The sequence below is a fragment of the Corvus cornix genome, chromosome Z (genome assembly GCF_000738735.6).
Source record: "Corvus cornix cornix isolate S_Up_H32 chromosome Z, ASM73873v5, whole genome shotgun sequence".
Classification (NCBI taxonomy): domain Eukaryota; kingdom Metazoa; phylum Chordata; class Aves; order Passeriformes; family Corvidae; genus Corvus; species Corvus cornix.
This window is the reverse complement of record NC_046357.1, coordinates 15,593,589-15,607,533: the sequence shown is the minus strand read 5'-3', so window position 1 is coordinate 15,607,533 and position 13,945 is coordinate 15,593,589. Positions and strand designations below refer to the sequence as shown.

Below are 13,945 nucleotides of genomic sequence, written 5' to 3'. Positions count from 1 at the left end.
GTGGCAAGCAGTGGCATGGCAGGTCTGAGTTTACTCTCCCATTGCTCCTGGAAGCCTGGCTGTGCCAGAATCCAGCTTCAGACTGGCATCTGGCGGGCCCTCTGAGTTGTGCCACTGGCCAGCAGATTTCAAAGCTGGTGGCCCATCGGGGCGCAGTGCAGGAGCTTCTCTTGGCACATGCTCTGCTGCACTTGGCTGCAAGCTCCGTGGTGTCTGCCATCCCTGCTTGGAGGGGACAGGCGTGCTGAGGGTTTGATCTTGCCAGCTGCTGGCAGTAGCACATTTTAATTTCCGTAATGGACCTGGTTCCTGCAGAGATGGTCTGGAGAGAGATAAATCACACGACTTGGATAAGAGAGGTTGAGTCACCAGGTGAAGGAAGAGCCCATCTAGTTTCCCATCCAGTTCCTTCCCCTGTTTCTTGTTTTTCCAAGGCAGACATGCTTCCTGCAGTCCTGGATCCTCTCCAGTATCTTATCGTTTACCAGGCTGGAGATGATATAGATCACATAATTCACAAATGGAAGATGCTGAACCTGAGTTTCCTGACCCTGATGGGAGCAGGGGAGGAAGAAAAGGAGCAAGAAGGGCTGAAGAGAGGAGGGAGGTGAGGTTTGAGTGAGTGGGAGATGGTTTTTGGGTAAGAGTGAACACGATGCAAACAGGAGCCTGATTCTGCAGGCAGCGAGGCTGTTTAAAGGAAGGTGGTGTGTAGCTGCAGCCTGTCACTTCTGCTTCCCATCACTCTTTCCCCATCTGTCCCCACATTTGTCACAGCAGCTGCAGGAGATGACTCGGAGGTGGGTGATGGTTCCAGATCTGTGCATCCCACCATCCCTCAGAGGAAAACAGCAGTGCTGGGGGTAGTTCCATATGTAGCTACCCTCTGTCCAGGTTGGCCAGGCCTCTTCTGCTTCCTTGATTGAGACTAATGCTATTAAGAAAAAATGCAGTCTGATTTTAGTACAGGGGCTGTGTGCAGCATCCCTTCTGGATCTCCATGGCTCTTCTGGAGAAAGGGACCTTGAATGTGATGCCAAAACAAATTTTTTTCCCTCTAAGTCTTCTTGTTTATCTGCTTTTTTGCTGTTTGTCTAATGCCTTGCTGCTGAGCATAGGGCCTTTCTGCAGTGAGCTGGCAAAACGTGGTCCCTGAACACCTTTTTGAAAATTTTCCAAGTGGGGAGGAGCTGTGAGACTGTGAGATGCTGTGGTGACACCATGAGTGGCCTGGGTCTCATGTGTCTGTCCTGTCACCTCCTGGGAGGCTCCAACTAGCCATGACAGCAGAGTAGAAGCAGCCAAAGGTTAGCAGCAACTAACTCCATGTGCAATGGCAAAAAAAAAAAAAAAAAAAAAAAAAAAAAAAAAAAAAAAAAAAAAAAGGACCCCAAAGCTTAAGAAAATGACTGAAAAGGAAGAATACTTCTTCCTTTTTCCAAGTCATCTTTCTGTTAGACTAACCAGTGAGGTACTGTTGCCAGGGTTAGGAGGCAACCTAAAGGAGGGCAGGACAAAATCCACAAAAGTCAATAGATGAGAATTGAACTCTACCTCTGATGCCCCAGGACTGCCCAGTTAAATCCACTCTCTTGCATAAGCTCAAGGAAGCAACCTGGGCTGTGCAAATGCCCCAGGGCTTTGATATCCTGGCCTGAGCACAAGCCCATGTGTCTTTGCCAGTCCTTCAAGAGCTATTAAGTGGTTTTGGTTTGGTTTTTGTGCATTCCCAGCATCAGTTCTGCCCCTTACCCCTGTGCTGCACTTTCCTGTTTGCTTGGAGCTGATGGAGACCAGAATGCACCTCACAGCTTGTAATGAGCATGGATAATACAGATCAGAAGTGCTCTGGGAAATGATGTTTTCCTTCAATTATCTGTGCTTGTTACTTGTGGCAAGGGGAGGAAGTGTCCCTGAAGGTGAAGGGTGGGTAACAGTTCCTGCAAAACCTCAACACCCTTTTTTGGCTGGTGCTTCAAGTCTCCCTTCCCTCCTCACGGAGGTTTCTTTGCAGTGGTGCCTGGAAGCCACACTTGTGCTCCAACCTCCACCAGTTAGGCAGGAATGGTTGCAGAAGAGCACCTCAGGCAGTGGAGAGGGAGCACACAGCATGCTCTGCTCGCTGCCCTGCAACTAGCTGCCTTCCTCTCTCCAGACCTGGTTTTGTTTTGTTTTTTCTTCCCCCCTCCTACTGTATCTGCACAGGCTCTAAATCTTTCCAGGCAGGGCCTCTCACTGTGTGAGTGGTGTTGGAGCTGCTGTCCCAGCTGATTGCTCTGGGAATGCTGCAGAGACACAGCTGCAAGTGGATGGTGGGGACAAGATGGCTCAGCACTGACCCCACTGATGTTGAGTGGCAGCACTGCAAGCACACAGAAGTCTGGTGACCAAACAACTTTTATTGGTTCTAGCTGCCTTCAGGACAAGGTGATGGGAAAGCTGTGATGAAACACTGAAGGACTTTTGTGGGGAAAAAAATGCCTGGGGCAGGGTTCTCGCTGTGAGGTTGTAGGAAGCTTTATATCCCCAGAATATCTTGCCCTCTTGCATTTTTAGGTTAATAATTCTGTACCTGGGGAAACTGAAGTAGAAAGTGGAATTTAAAATGGGAGGCTCTGGGAGGTGTGAAGTGGCCCTGGAGAACTGCATCAGGGAGAGAACCAGGAAAGGAAAAAAATTGTGAGAAGACATGCAACAGTGAGGGAAAGAAAATGAAATATGCTCATATGTGGATTTCTGTGGGCCTGGGAAGAACAGCTATTAAAAACTTTTCTGCAAGGATGCTGCTGGATGCCAGAGGGGAGTGTGGATGCTCTTGAGTTCACAGTGGGATGAATCTCTAAGTTACGGTGTGGAAGTGTCTGAGCTGTATGATGTCAGCCTTTCCAGCTGCTGAAGGAGAAAGGGTTTTTCACAGTACTGCCAGGGAGAAGAAGATAGAGGGGAGACAATAGGTCCATTAAATAGAATTGTTTTCTCACCAATTTCTTTTCCTATCTCAAATGATTGAGATCCTTGCCATCTCTTTATACCTGTCTTTAGCAAGACTGAAAAAGCCCAAAGAGATATGTGGGAGATTGGGAACAAAACATAACTATACAGAAATAGCTATTAAGGAAAGCTTGAGAGTACTTTGCAAGCATCTCAAATGCTTGGCTAACCTCAGTAAATACTCTTCAGGGCATTAGGGGAATTAATGATGGAATGTAAATAACTGTGTCCCTTTGCTTTAAAAAAAAAGGTAGTCTGGTGCCAGGGGTGTTGACAGTGCAAAGGATGCCCCAGTCTGAGGGGCAAGACGGGCTCCCAGTGAGTTGTTCCTGTCGCCACATGGAGTGGTATGATGTCTCTTCTCTCTCACATGCATGTTCAGCTCCAGGACGTAGTTCTGAAATGGGATTACAGCCCCAGCGTGAAAGATCCGTGCCATTTATTACTCAGCTCAAAGAGGCATCCTGGGCAGCCTTGCCTTAAAGGTGAAATGAGCTGCAGCTGGAGGGAGGAGTGAAGACCAGGCTTTGGTGTTGCAGATGAGTTTTAGAGTTGTGTCTGATGCAGAGCTTCCCTGACAAAATTGGTTTCAATGTGGAAGCAGGAACGGAAGAACAGGGAGACTTCAAAGTGATGGAGAAAGACATGAAATGCCTGCTCTGACCTCTTAGGGTTGCTGGTTTGTCCAAAGTGATCCTCCCCTTGATCCAGTGAGGATAGCTGACTTGCATTTTAAAAGCAACATAATCTGCTTTCTCTTTTTCCAAATAACCATTGGCTTGACTCTGAGAACATGGGCTTCTCCTCTGGCAAGTCTCTTACATGTGAAATGAAGAGATAAAGAAAGGTGCCAGAGGGACATCTCAGGGTGGGCTGTCAGTCAATGGCCTTGGTGTTGCGGTGCAGGTTGGCTTCTGGTCCATCCTTTTGGCTGGTTCAGGGACGGGGACCAGGGCATCTCCAGCATTCATCTGCCCTCCTCTGTTACAGCTTGGACCCTAATGGGTGGGGTGGCTTGCAGCTGGAGCTGTCAACCTGGGCATAATACTTTCCACCTCAGCCTAGTTTGCCCTCTTACAGTGACCCACAAGCTGAGTTGTCTCCTTAGCCTTCACTGTGTGGAATCTGGCGGCCCTGGAGGAGAGTCCCACTGCCAGCAGAAATCTCCCTGCACTTTTGCAGGGGGTGATTAAGTCCTCTCGTGATCATCTCTTGGCTTAGTTGAACCAATCGAGCGCTCAAGCCTGTGTCTGCACAGCAGGCTTTACAGTTCCCAATTCATTCTCCTAATTCTTTTTGGAAGCTGTTCCACTTCCACAACCTCTTTTTTTCACAAGTGTGGACACCAGCACTGGAGGCAGCAGCCAGGAATAGTCTCACTGCGCTCTAGAAAGAGCTAATATTAAGCTCATGCTGTTCAGGATACTCCCTGGTGTATGCAGGGCATTTTTTTCCCTTAATTATATTACTGCGCTTGAACAGCCTGACTTGTGTGTAGGAGCCGCAGAGGAGATTTGGAATGGTATTTTAGGATATAGGAGGCTCATTTAGGTTAACAAGTGGGCTGCAGTATTTGATAGTGCTGGCATACACAGTGCTCAGCCTGGAAGAGGAGATTCAGCAAAGAGGACACAGCAAGGAGAGCCAGTTGCCCTTGTGACACTGGGTGTGCAGCTGATACAGCGCGGCAGGGTTTTGCTTATGCCACGGCCTCGGGTCCGAGGGTAGGGATGAAATAGTGATGATTACGTGGGAGGATCAGTTTTCTGCTGAGCAAGTAGGTGGAAAGTCAGGCAGCAAAATTAGCTGAGTACACAAACAGTCTGGGCAGGACGAGGTTCTCTCCCCTGGGAGAGATTAAGGCATGTGGTGCCTTACGCAGCAGCGATGGCCCGTGTGCACTCGCCGTGCCTTGGCTCTCTGAGCTGACAGTTGTTGAGCTGCTGGCTTTGTGCTCTGTCCTCATCACTCCCAGTCCCTTTCCGGTGACCAGCTGGGGTAGAATATCTCCTGACACATGCTCAGCTCTTCTTGCTGCTCTTTTCCCACAGGTGGTTGAGCACCCTGCCTTCCATCCCTGGGGCACTTGAGCTCAGTTTTGCATCTTGCCTGGATCTGTATGTGACTGTCAGGGTGTGAATGGTGTTGTGGAACAGGCAGGACCCGGTAAGCTCTGTGTCCTGTGGTTTGTGGCAACTGAGCTTTTAACAACAGAGGCTGTACCTGTGAACAGCACATGAGACTTCAGAAATAACTGTGATTGCACTCAGACAGTGTCCCTGAGCTGCTGGATGCAAATGCCAGCACATCCATGAGCATGGAGCAACTGGCATCTCTCTCAGCCTCTTCCCTGACACACAGAGGGGATCACAGAGGGGAGGTGATAGGTGCAGCTGAGCATGGCAATAAAAATCATCAGATCCTCAGCTGTTTGTCACCTGGAAGTGTAGAAATCAAACTTGGTCCTGGCAGTGGGCTGGTGTGCAGTGATTTTCCCTTGCTCACTGTAGCTGTGGTCTCTGTGGGAGGCTGTGGCTGACCAGGGCCCTGCAGGTGGTAGCTGTTTCCAGTACAAGTCTGGTAACATCCTGTCCAAATTCCATGGAAAAACCAAATAGTCATTTGTCGCATGTTTCTTTTTTTCCTGCAAGTGGGTCATATCTGTGCTTTAGTGTCAATACACCCTAGCAGGTGGTAACTTTTTTGCAAAAAAACTTGATGCAGGAATGGAAAACTTCCAGCAAAGTCTTAATCTTACCTTATTTCTGAGAAGGATGAGAGCTCTTCCCCCAAAACTATCTAACAGGATGTAGATAAACACTTGGCAAGGTCTGAATGTAAAGTCCCTTGGTGGGTCAGGATTCACAGTACATGGCAAAGCAATAAGAGGCTTGAAGGTGTCTCAAGTGGCATTGCAAGTAATCTCTTTAATTCTGCTTTTAATTTATGTCTGCTAATGAGTAGGGAGGAGTGGCAGAAGTCTTAAATTCATCTTGTGTAACTTGGAAAAGAGAATGAAACTTGAGGAGCTGCCAAAAAGAGAAAAAAAAAAAGAAAGGCAAGGATGTGAAAAGAGTGTAAGGAAACCAAAACAAGAGAGGATGAGAAATGAAAACTCCAGGCTACTGCAGGAGGGAAATTAAATCCTAAAGTGTAAGGAGTTTGGGTGTTTCCTGTGCTGAAAGCATCAGACTTCAAGCATTTTGCAAATGGAGTACAGGGGCCAGGTTTCCTTCTGCAGAGTTTGGTGTGTGCCGTGCTGGGTTCCCGTCAGCTGCCTGGCTCCAGATATACAATTGTCCTGCTTAGGCAGGAGTGGGGATGGGAGGAGAGCTCTCTGATGGTCTCCCTCCTTGGTGTGCACCCCTGGGAACTCTCCGCTGCTCTGAGGCTGCTGGTGTCAGGGCAGAAGTTAACAGTGTGGGTTTTCCAGGTGCTTGCAGATACACAGCTTGACCTGGTTCTCTGGCTGGTTTTCGTAAAAGGGTCATTCTGACTCACATGCTGCTTCTTTGGAAGCATTTAGCACAGGGCTTTGGTGTCTTGTAGCATCTTTGCCATGGGTGTGTGCCACCCAAAAAGCAGTAAGGAAGGAGCAGAGGGCATGGGAGGAACACGTCTGCATTTTCCGTTCTGTCTTTTTTGCCTCAATTTCAGTCTGAGAAGCCCTAAGGAGATGCCTTGAGGTGGAAAACACATATTGGAGAGGACTGGAATTGTGTTTTGCAAGATCCAAAGGTGGCTTGTGGCTCTGGCACCAAAAGTCAAAAAAGCCCCTGGGCTGTGCAAGTTGAGGGAGCTTTTGCCCTGCCTCCAGCAGACCCACTGAGTGGGGCTTTGGAACCAGGCACCTTAAACCACAACTTGATCTCTGGCTCCTTATGACTGCCTCTGGACAAGGCAGATGTTCAATTGCATTGCTTCCCCCTCGTGTTCACCTGCAGACCCCCACAGCCTTGGCTAGTAAATTACCAGCCTAAACTTCTCCACAGGAAGCTGCAAGGTAAATAAATATTCTCTTTCAGAAACTTCTTTCCCAGTTGAATTGACTCCCTTGGTACTTTCATGCATTTTAAGAAGTCAGAACTGTTCACAATTGAAAACAAGCAATGTTTAGCTCCTGTGAAGGGAAATAGTCAGGTACCAGAAAGACTGTCATTTTCACCATGCTCTTACAAAAGAGGGTGTTACAGTAAACTTGCTTATTTCACTGGAGGAGAATTCAGTAGGCTAGATGAAAACCAGATGAGACAGGCAGGGTAAATGGATTTTGCTGGGCGAATTGAAAGCAAAGAAACATGCATGTGTGGTGGCTGGTCAAGAATTAACTGTGTCTTGCAGAAACCAGGAATGAATTAGGGACAGAGAATTAGGAAGCCCTGAAACAACATCTGTCCAGCTATATTTAAGATCTCTTCACCTGTGTATGCCTCTGATGACAACTGGATGCAGTGAGCCAGGTGGGTCTGTTGAACTGTCTTGCTGCTTTTTGGCTCTCCATGGGCTGGAGGATTAGGGGTGTTGATCTCCAGCAGGCTGCCATGCTGGTGTAAGGTAAGTCAAGGGGGCTTCCTCCAGATGCAGCATCCAATGGGGTCAGCATCACTTGCTGGAGGTGGCCAGGAGCTTCTGAGAACCACTGGGGCAGAGTAGAGGAAAAGGTCCGATGTCTCCTGGTCAAGGACCCCCAGGGGAGGAGTGAAACCCAGCCTTGCTTACAGGGGCAGGAGGTTCTGCAGCATTTCCCCACTTTTAGAGGGTGACGCCCAGTGAGCACGGTGTGGGGATCACTGTATCCCTTACTGGCACAAAGCACTTCTTCCCTGTTCCTGATGCAGCATTGGCAAGGACCCTTCCGATGGAGTGGGACCTGACCTGTCTTGCTCACAGCTGTGTGTAGGGGTGGGGAGATTGGGTACTGGAGAGGTGTACAGCATCTTACCTGTGTTCTCTTCTGCAACAGCTCACTGCCATAACATGAGAACAAGGCTCCCGCCCTGCAGAGCCTTGCAGCATCTGAGCAAAATTACATGTTTGCAGAATTATAGCTACAAAAAAAGAACCAAATGCTGCAGAGGTGGTTTCTGTGAGAAGCTGCCAGGAGCTTCCCCTGTGTCCAACAGAGCCAATGCCAGCCAGCTCCAAGATGTACCTGCCACTGGCCATGGCTAGGCCCACCAGCAACTATGACAGAGATTCTGGGATAATAGATTTAAGAAATGGGGGGAAAAATAGCAGTTGCAGCCAGAGAAGAGAGGAGCGAGGGTACGTGAGAGTAACAGTTGTGCAGAAGTGAAGGCTTAGAGGGAGGAGGTGCTCCAGGTGTTGGAGGAGAGATTCCCCTGCAGCCTGCGGTGAAGACCAGGGTGAGGCAGCTGTGTCCCTGCAGCCTTTGGAGATCCATCCTGGAGCAGGGATCCACATGCATTCTGTGGAAGACCTCACTCCACAGCAGGTGGATGCCCAAAGGAGGCTGTGACCGTGTGCTGGAGCAGGCTCTTGGCAGGACCTGTGGCCTGTGGAGAAGAGCCCACACTAGAGCAGATTTGTTGCAGGACTTGTGACCCTGTGGGGGTTGCACGTTGGAGCAGTCTGTTCCTGACCCTGTGCAGGGGACCCACGCTGGAGAACTGCAGCCAGTGAGAAGGACTCACACTGGAGAAGTCTGTGTAGGCCTGACTCCTCTGGTAGGGAACACACACCGGAGCTGGAGAAGAGTCTGAGGATTCCAGCCTCTAAGGAGGAAGGGGCAGCAGAGACAACGTGTGATGAACCGACTGCATCCTCTAATCCCCATTCCCTTGAGCCTCTGTGAGGGAGGAGGTAGAGAAAATTGGGAGTGAAGTTGAGCCCAGGAAGAAGGTGGTGTAAGATTTGGTTTAATTTCTCATTACTCTACTCTGATTGGATTGGTAATAAAATACATTAATTTCCCCAAGCTGAGTCTGTTTTCCCAGTGACTGCAATTGGTGAGTGATCTCTCCCTGCTCCTCTTGACCGAGGAGCTTTTGCTGTCTTTTCTACCTTCCCTGTCCAGCTGAGGAGGGGAGTGATAGATGGGCTTTGGTGGGCATCCAGCCCGGTTCAGCCTGCCATGGTGGACTCTGAGCTTTATACCCTGGGGATAACCAGGTGGGACTCCAGCAGAGGAGTGGGCAGCATGGTAGGGTGTGCTGTGCTCCCCCAACCTGAGGAAGGAGCCTCAGAACTGCTGGGGGCTCTGTTTAGTGTGTGGGGACAGCTACAGCAAAACAGCCTTTCTGGTGTCATCCTAAGGTAAACCACCTTGGCAGGGAAAAGTCTGAGTGCCAGAATGAAATATCCTCCTTAATCACACCCCAAGATGCTCCTCCAGCAGAGACTTTTTTCCTAAACAGGAGTGACATTGGCCAGGTGTAATGCACAACAGCGGACTCTTTGTGTAGCAAATGTGACCCAGAGTGTTAGGAAGAGGGTTTTAGTTCTTCCACGTTGAGTGTCTTGCCTCCCTGGTGAGCACTGAGGCAGAAATATGCTCATTAATAAAAAAATATTGTGCTCTGCCTCTTGGAAGTGACTCTATTTACTTTAGTAAAGGGAAGTTATATTCTCCATCAGTATAAATCAGGAATAGTTGCCAGTGCTGTGTCCCTTGGCAGGCTGCTGAGCTCCAGCCAGAAATGAGGAGCAGAGGCACTCGAATAGGGGGCAAATAATAAGCAAATTATAAAGCTTATCATTTACAAGCTTATAAAGGAATAAGCAAAGCAGGTAAAAACTGAAGAAAGAGGTAGGGGATCTCAAGATAAGGGAGGCTACTTGGGCAGATGATGATGATTCAGGCTTGGCTCTTGGACTCTTTATTTATGTTTTCTGTGCATTTGAAGCCAAAACACCTGGAGTCCCTCTTCACCACTGATCTTTTGTATGAGGTGCAAGCTGGAGATGTGCTTGGGCTCAAAGCCTTGATTGGAGATTCACAGATTCACCTGGATCTTGCATGCTGTGTTGGAAATGGCTGGACCTGGAAGCCTCTGCTTTTGAGCAGACAGATGCTGGCCATCTCTGTGTGTTGGTTAGTGGCACAGACCAGTTCAGCATTATGGTTGCTGTCAAGGCTGAATGGAAGCCTGATATTTCAGGATGAGAGGGATGGGAGATCAATTTTACATGGGCCCTGGTGGCGAGGGTAAACTAAGTTTATTTCCTCTTTGACAAAAATTAAATCCTTCAGCTTGTGGGGTGTACCAGCAGCACCTCAGTTTTGCAGAGATATCAGTGTCCCTCCTGTTTCCAGCACTACTACAAGGTTCCTTGGGGCCCCATTGCTGTTTTCCTCTGGTCCTGTTCCCTGTCAGCCTCTCCCTTGCCCCACAGCTGGCACAGGTGGTGTCTGGATTTCTTCTTCCCTGCCAAGGTGCTGCCTGCATCTCTCTGCCTGGCAGCAAGCACCTGGATGCCCTCTGAAGGCAATGGGAACTTGCTTGCCTGGAGCTCCCACTAGACTTAGAGGCAGACAGTGCCTTGGGGAGGTGTAAACGATCACTTCCCAGCTGCTGTCATGTCAACAGAGGCTTGTTATGGAGCCACAGCTGCTGTGGGATGGGGGACAGGCTCTCTGTCTTGCTGGAGGGTTTGTTTTCTCTCAGCAGCCTCCTTTTCTGGGTTAAAGCCTTTGACCTGATGGAATCTGGCAAGCTGGACTCCTTGTGAAGTGTGCTTTGGGAAGAGTGTTGCTTAGTGTTGGGTTGTAGCTGCCCATTGCAAAGTAGCAGCAGGATTTTTACCTGGTGACAGCATTCCTGTGTTCAGCAGCCTGGCAGGAGGCTGCCTGGACCCAGAACTATGTTTATCCAGCTGCTCCAGTGGCTTTTGCAGCATCCACTGGGCCCTGTGCCACTGCCAGTGCTGGAGGGTGTTGCATGGGCTGGAGGTGCTTACAGATTTGGTGGTGTCCAGCTGTCAGGCTGTGTCCTCACTGACAGTCTGGCTCCTGGTCTCTCCCTCTACACCAAAAGGACAGGCAGGACTCTACCTCCCCCAGATACTGCAAGGGCAGGGTATTTTCAGTGTGAGCTACCTTTGTGCCCTTCACTGGCTCAGAAATGTTCTAATCTCTATGCTAATGCACTGCCCCATTGCCCCACACCTCTGGATTCCTTACCCCTCCATCCTTTTAGACCTTCCACCCCAGCCTGGCAGTGCTGTGGGGAGAAGCATCCATTGGGGAATGGGTACCAGACAGCAGCAGGATGAACCGAGGCAGCAGGATGTTGGTGCATCCTAGTCAGCAGTGCCACCTGCAACTGTCACATCTGCCAGCCAAATGCTGCCCGTGGATCCCATCTCCCATGGGCAGGCATGGGGAGCCCATCGAGTGCCTTTTAGCAGGAGGCCAAGGCTGCTTCTCGAAGTTGGGAGGACAATGAAGGCGCTGAAGCAGCCAGAGCACGGCCGGGGGCAAAGGGGGACAGGCAGGCAAGGGGAAGCCATGCAAATGGGGACTTTGATGTGGCTGCAAGGAGCGGGGCTGGAGCATTGTTCCTATCACATCACATCAGTTTCACATTCCTCATGCAGGAGTGATCAACGCTTTCAGGGCCAGACAAAAGAGCGGGGAGATGAACAAAAGCGAGAGGGGGGGCTTTACCTACTGCAGAATAGAGACAGAGGATGAATTGCTCTCTTGGCAAGCCATGGAGATGGGATGGCGGTTGCTGTGCTTTAAAGCACCAGCTTAAAATTTTTCCCTTTTATTTAGAGGAGGGGGGGAAAAAAAAGGTAGGAGAAAGGGTTTCCTGTGTGTAAAAGGGGGCATAAATAAGATTGCATGACAAGTATCTGTGGTCTTCTTACATTCTCTTGCCTGGTCTCCCCAAGTGATGACTCTCATCTTATTGCAGAAGTGTCCTCTTGAGAAGAGGGGCCGGCAAACATGGGTTTGACTGAGACTGCAAGGTGAGAATACTTTCAAGGGAACCTTCTCCCAAAATTAGCAAGGTGAATGGGCTTGGATGGGGCTGGCCACATACAGCAGAAGCCTGGGCTCTGCAGACCCGTGAAGGTTGCTGGCATCAGCCCTGGAATGGGGAAGAGCCATGTTGGAGGGAGCTGACCATTGTGCCCAGCCCTCCTGAGCTGGGGTGTGAGGAGTGGAAGGGTGGAGGAGGTGAGGAAGCACTTAATCTTTGCTACTGGCCATTCTGGGGATCCTGGCTGTTGCTGCAGGGGTAATTTGGTCAAGTCCCTTCACTGGGCTGGGTTTTGCTAGAGCTGGAGAGCAGGCATGGGGTCCAAGGCAGAGTATGACACATGTCCATGCTTGTGTGTGCTTCTGTGCTGCCACCTCAGCCTTCACTGCAGCCCCAGTGGCCAAGCCCAGGGTCACTGAATTCTGGCTTTGCTCACTTGTTTTTCCATCCCTGATGTCTCCTGTCTCTTGCCTGTCACTGACTCCTCTCTGTGAGCCTGGGGTCGCCCTTCCACTTTGTCCTCAGCTTCCTGCTTTCTCTGGTGTGTGCTGTTATCCCCCTCACCTCAGGGAAGAGTGTGTTCTACCAAATCTATATTTTCCCCTTGTGTGTGCTATCTGCAATTTGGATTTTGCCTGTATTAAATTGAGCTTAATAGTTCCTCAAGGATGCTCTAGCCTCTCAGCCTTTCCCAAAAACCTTTTTCCTGTGGAGGCAGAAACCTTGAACATTTTCCCCACCGCACAGCCGTCCCCTGCTCTCCCAGCCCCATGCACTGCTCTGGATGCCCCCCCTTAGCCCTGACCCACAGCCCCCTCCCCTCCCTCAGCTCCGGGCCCCTCTGCCTGAAAGGCTGTCAATCAGGCTGAATTGTCTGGTGTTTTTGTGATGTGGAAAGACTCCCACCAAGGAGTCAAGGGCCAGGCTGAGACCTTTAAACTCGATCCCATTTGTGTCTTAAATCAAACAGGAATCCAGATCCTGGGATGGAGGGGGAGGTTTAAGGGGATGCAGAGGCTCAAAAGCCTCCACTGCCCCCACTGAGTTTTCCTGGAGCCCTTTCCCCACCTGCACTATGTGGAGCAGGGAATGTGCCCATGCCCCTGGAGTTTAGGGCTTGTTTCCCTCCGTAGCCCTCTGCTTCCTTTAGTGCTGGCCCTTTGAACCACCCTCTTCTGCCTGGGCTACATGGCAGAGGTGGTCCTCTGAGTGAGGGCTGAGGAATGTGCTGGGAAGTAGAGACTGCCCTAGGGAAGGGAAGGTTTCTGGGATCTACTGTTGGGAGCATATGGGGCTGGGGAGGTGGGCAGAGCTCAGCAGCATCTCTGGTCTCATCAGTTTGTGGTGGCTGCTGCTGCATGGGAGAATGTGGGTGCAGAGGGCACATCAGTGACTGATGTCCAGATGGTTGCAAGGTTAAAAGCGAGGTTTTAGCCTCCTCCCAAGACCCTATAGGTAAGCTTGACCTTACTGGACTGTTGAAATTGCAAAGAGGAGAGTGCCCTGGTCTCTGTCTCTGGTGTGTCTGTGTCTCAGTGGCTTGAATCACACAGTGCCTGGTGTTACAATTCATCTGCTGGTGCCCATAGAGTGGGGACAAAACCAAAATGAGATGTCCCAAATTCCCTGTCTATTCCCAGAACAGGGCATCAGGGCAGGCAAGGAGTGTTAAACACCCTCTACTTCTCCTTACTGTGTGTAAAGATGGGCCCAGTCTGCAAAAGGAAGATCATCTTACATGGCAGGTTGGAATTTCTACTTTTTTTCTCTAGAAGGGCGTTTGACAGCAGCAGAGCTAGGGCTGCCATGAGGTTGAGCCCCATTCCATCTCACAGGGTTTGCTGGGGGCCCTTGACCTAGGGCTGCTGCAAAGAGGAGGGAGAGCAGCTCTGGGTGGGGAACCAGCTTTTTCAGCTCAGTTCGTGGTTTCTCTGCCTGCTCATAAGCAGAGAGTTTGCTATTCTTTTTTTTCTTCCAGCTTCTTTCCAAAGTCCACATAGGTC

The 13,945-nt window shown here is 50.0% G+C and overlaps 1 protein-coding gene across 6 annotated transcripts in view; it reads left to right on the top strand.

The window, feature by feature from the left end:
• CNTFR (ciliary neurotrophic factor receptor) overlaps positions 1 to 13,945 on the top strand; it is a 200,654-nt gene that overhangs the window by 24,187 nt on the left and 162,522 nt on the right. Inside the window, exon 3 of one of the 6 annotated variants that reach the window (XM_039567360.1) lies at positions 11,874 to 11,928. The exons of the other annotated variants lie outside the window; for them this stretch is intronic. The gene's annotated coding sequence lies outside the window, so the exon portion shown is untranslated. The remainder of the gene's footprint in view (positions 1 to 11,873; positions 11,929 to 13,945) is intronic. 6 annotated transcript variants of the gene reach the window in all.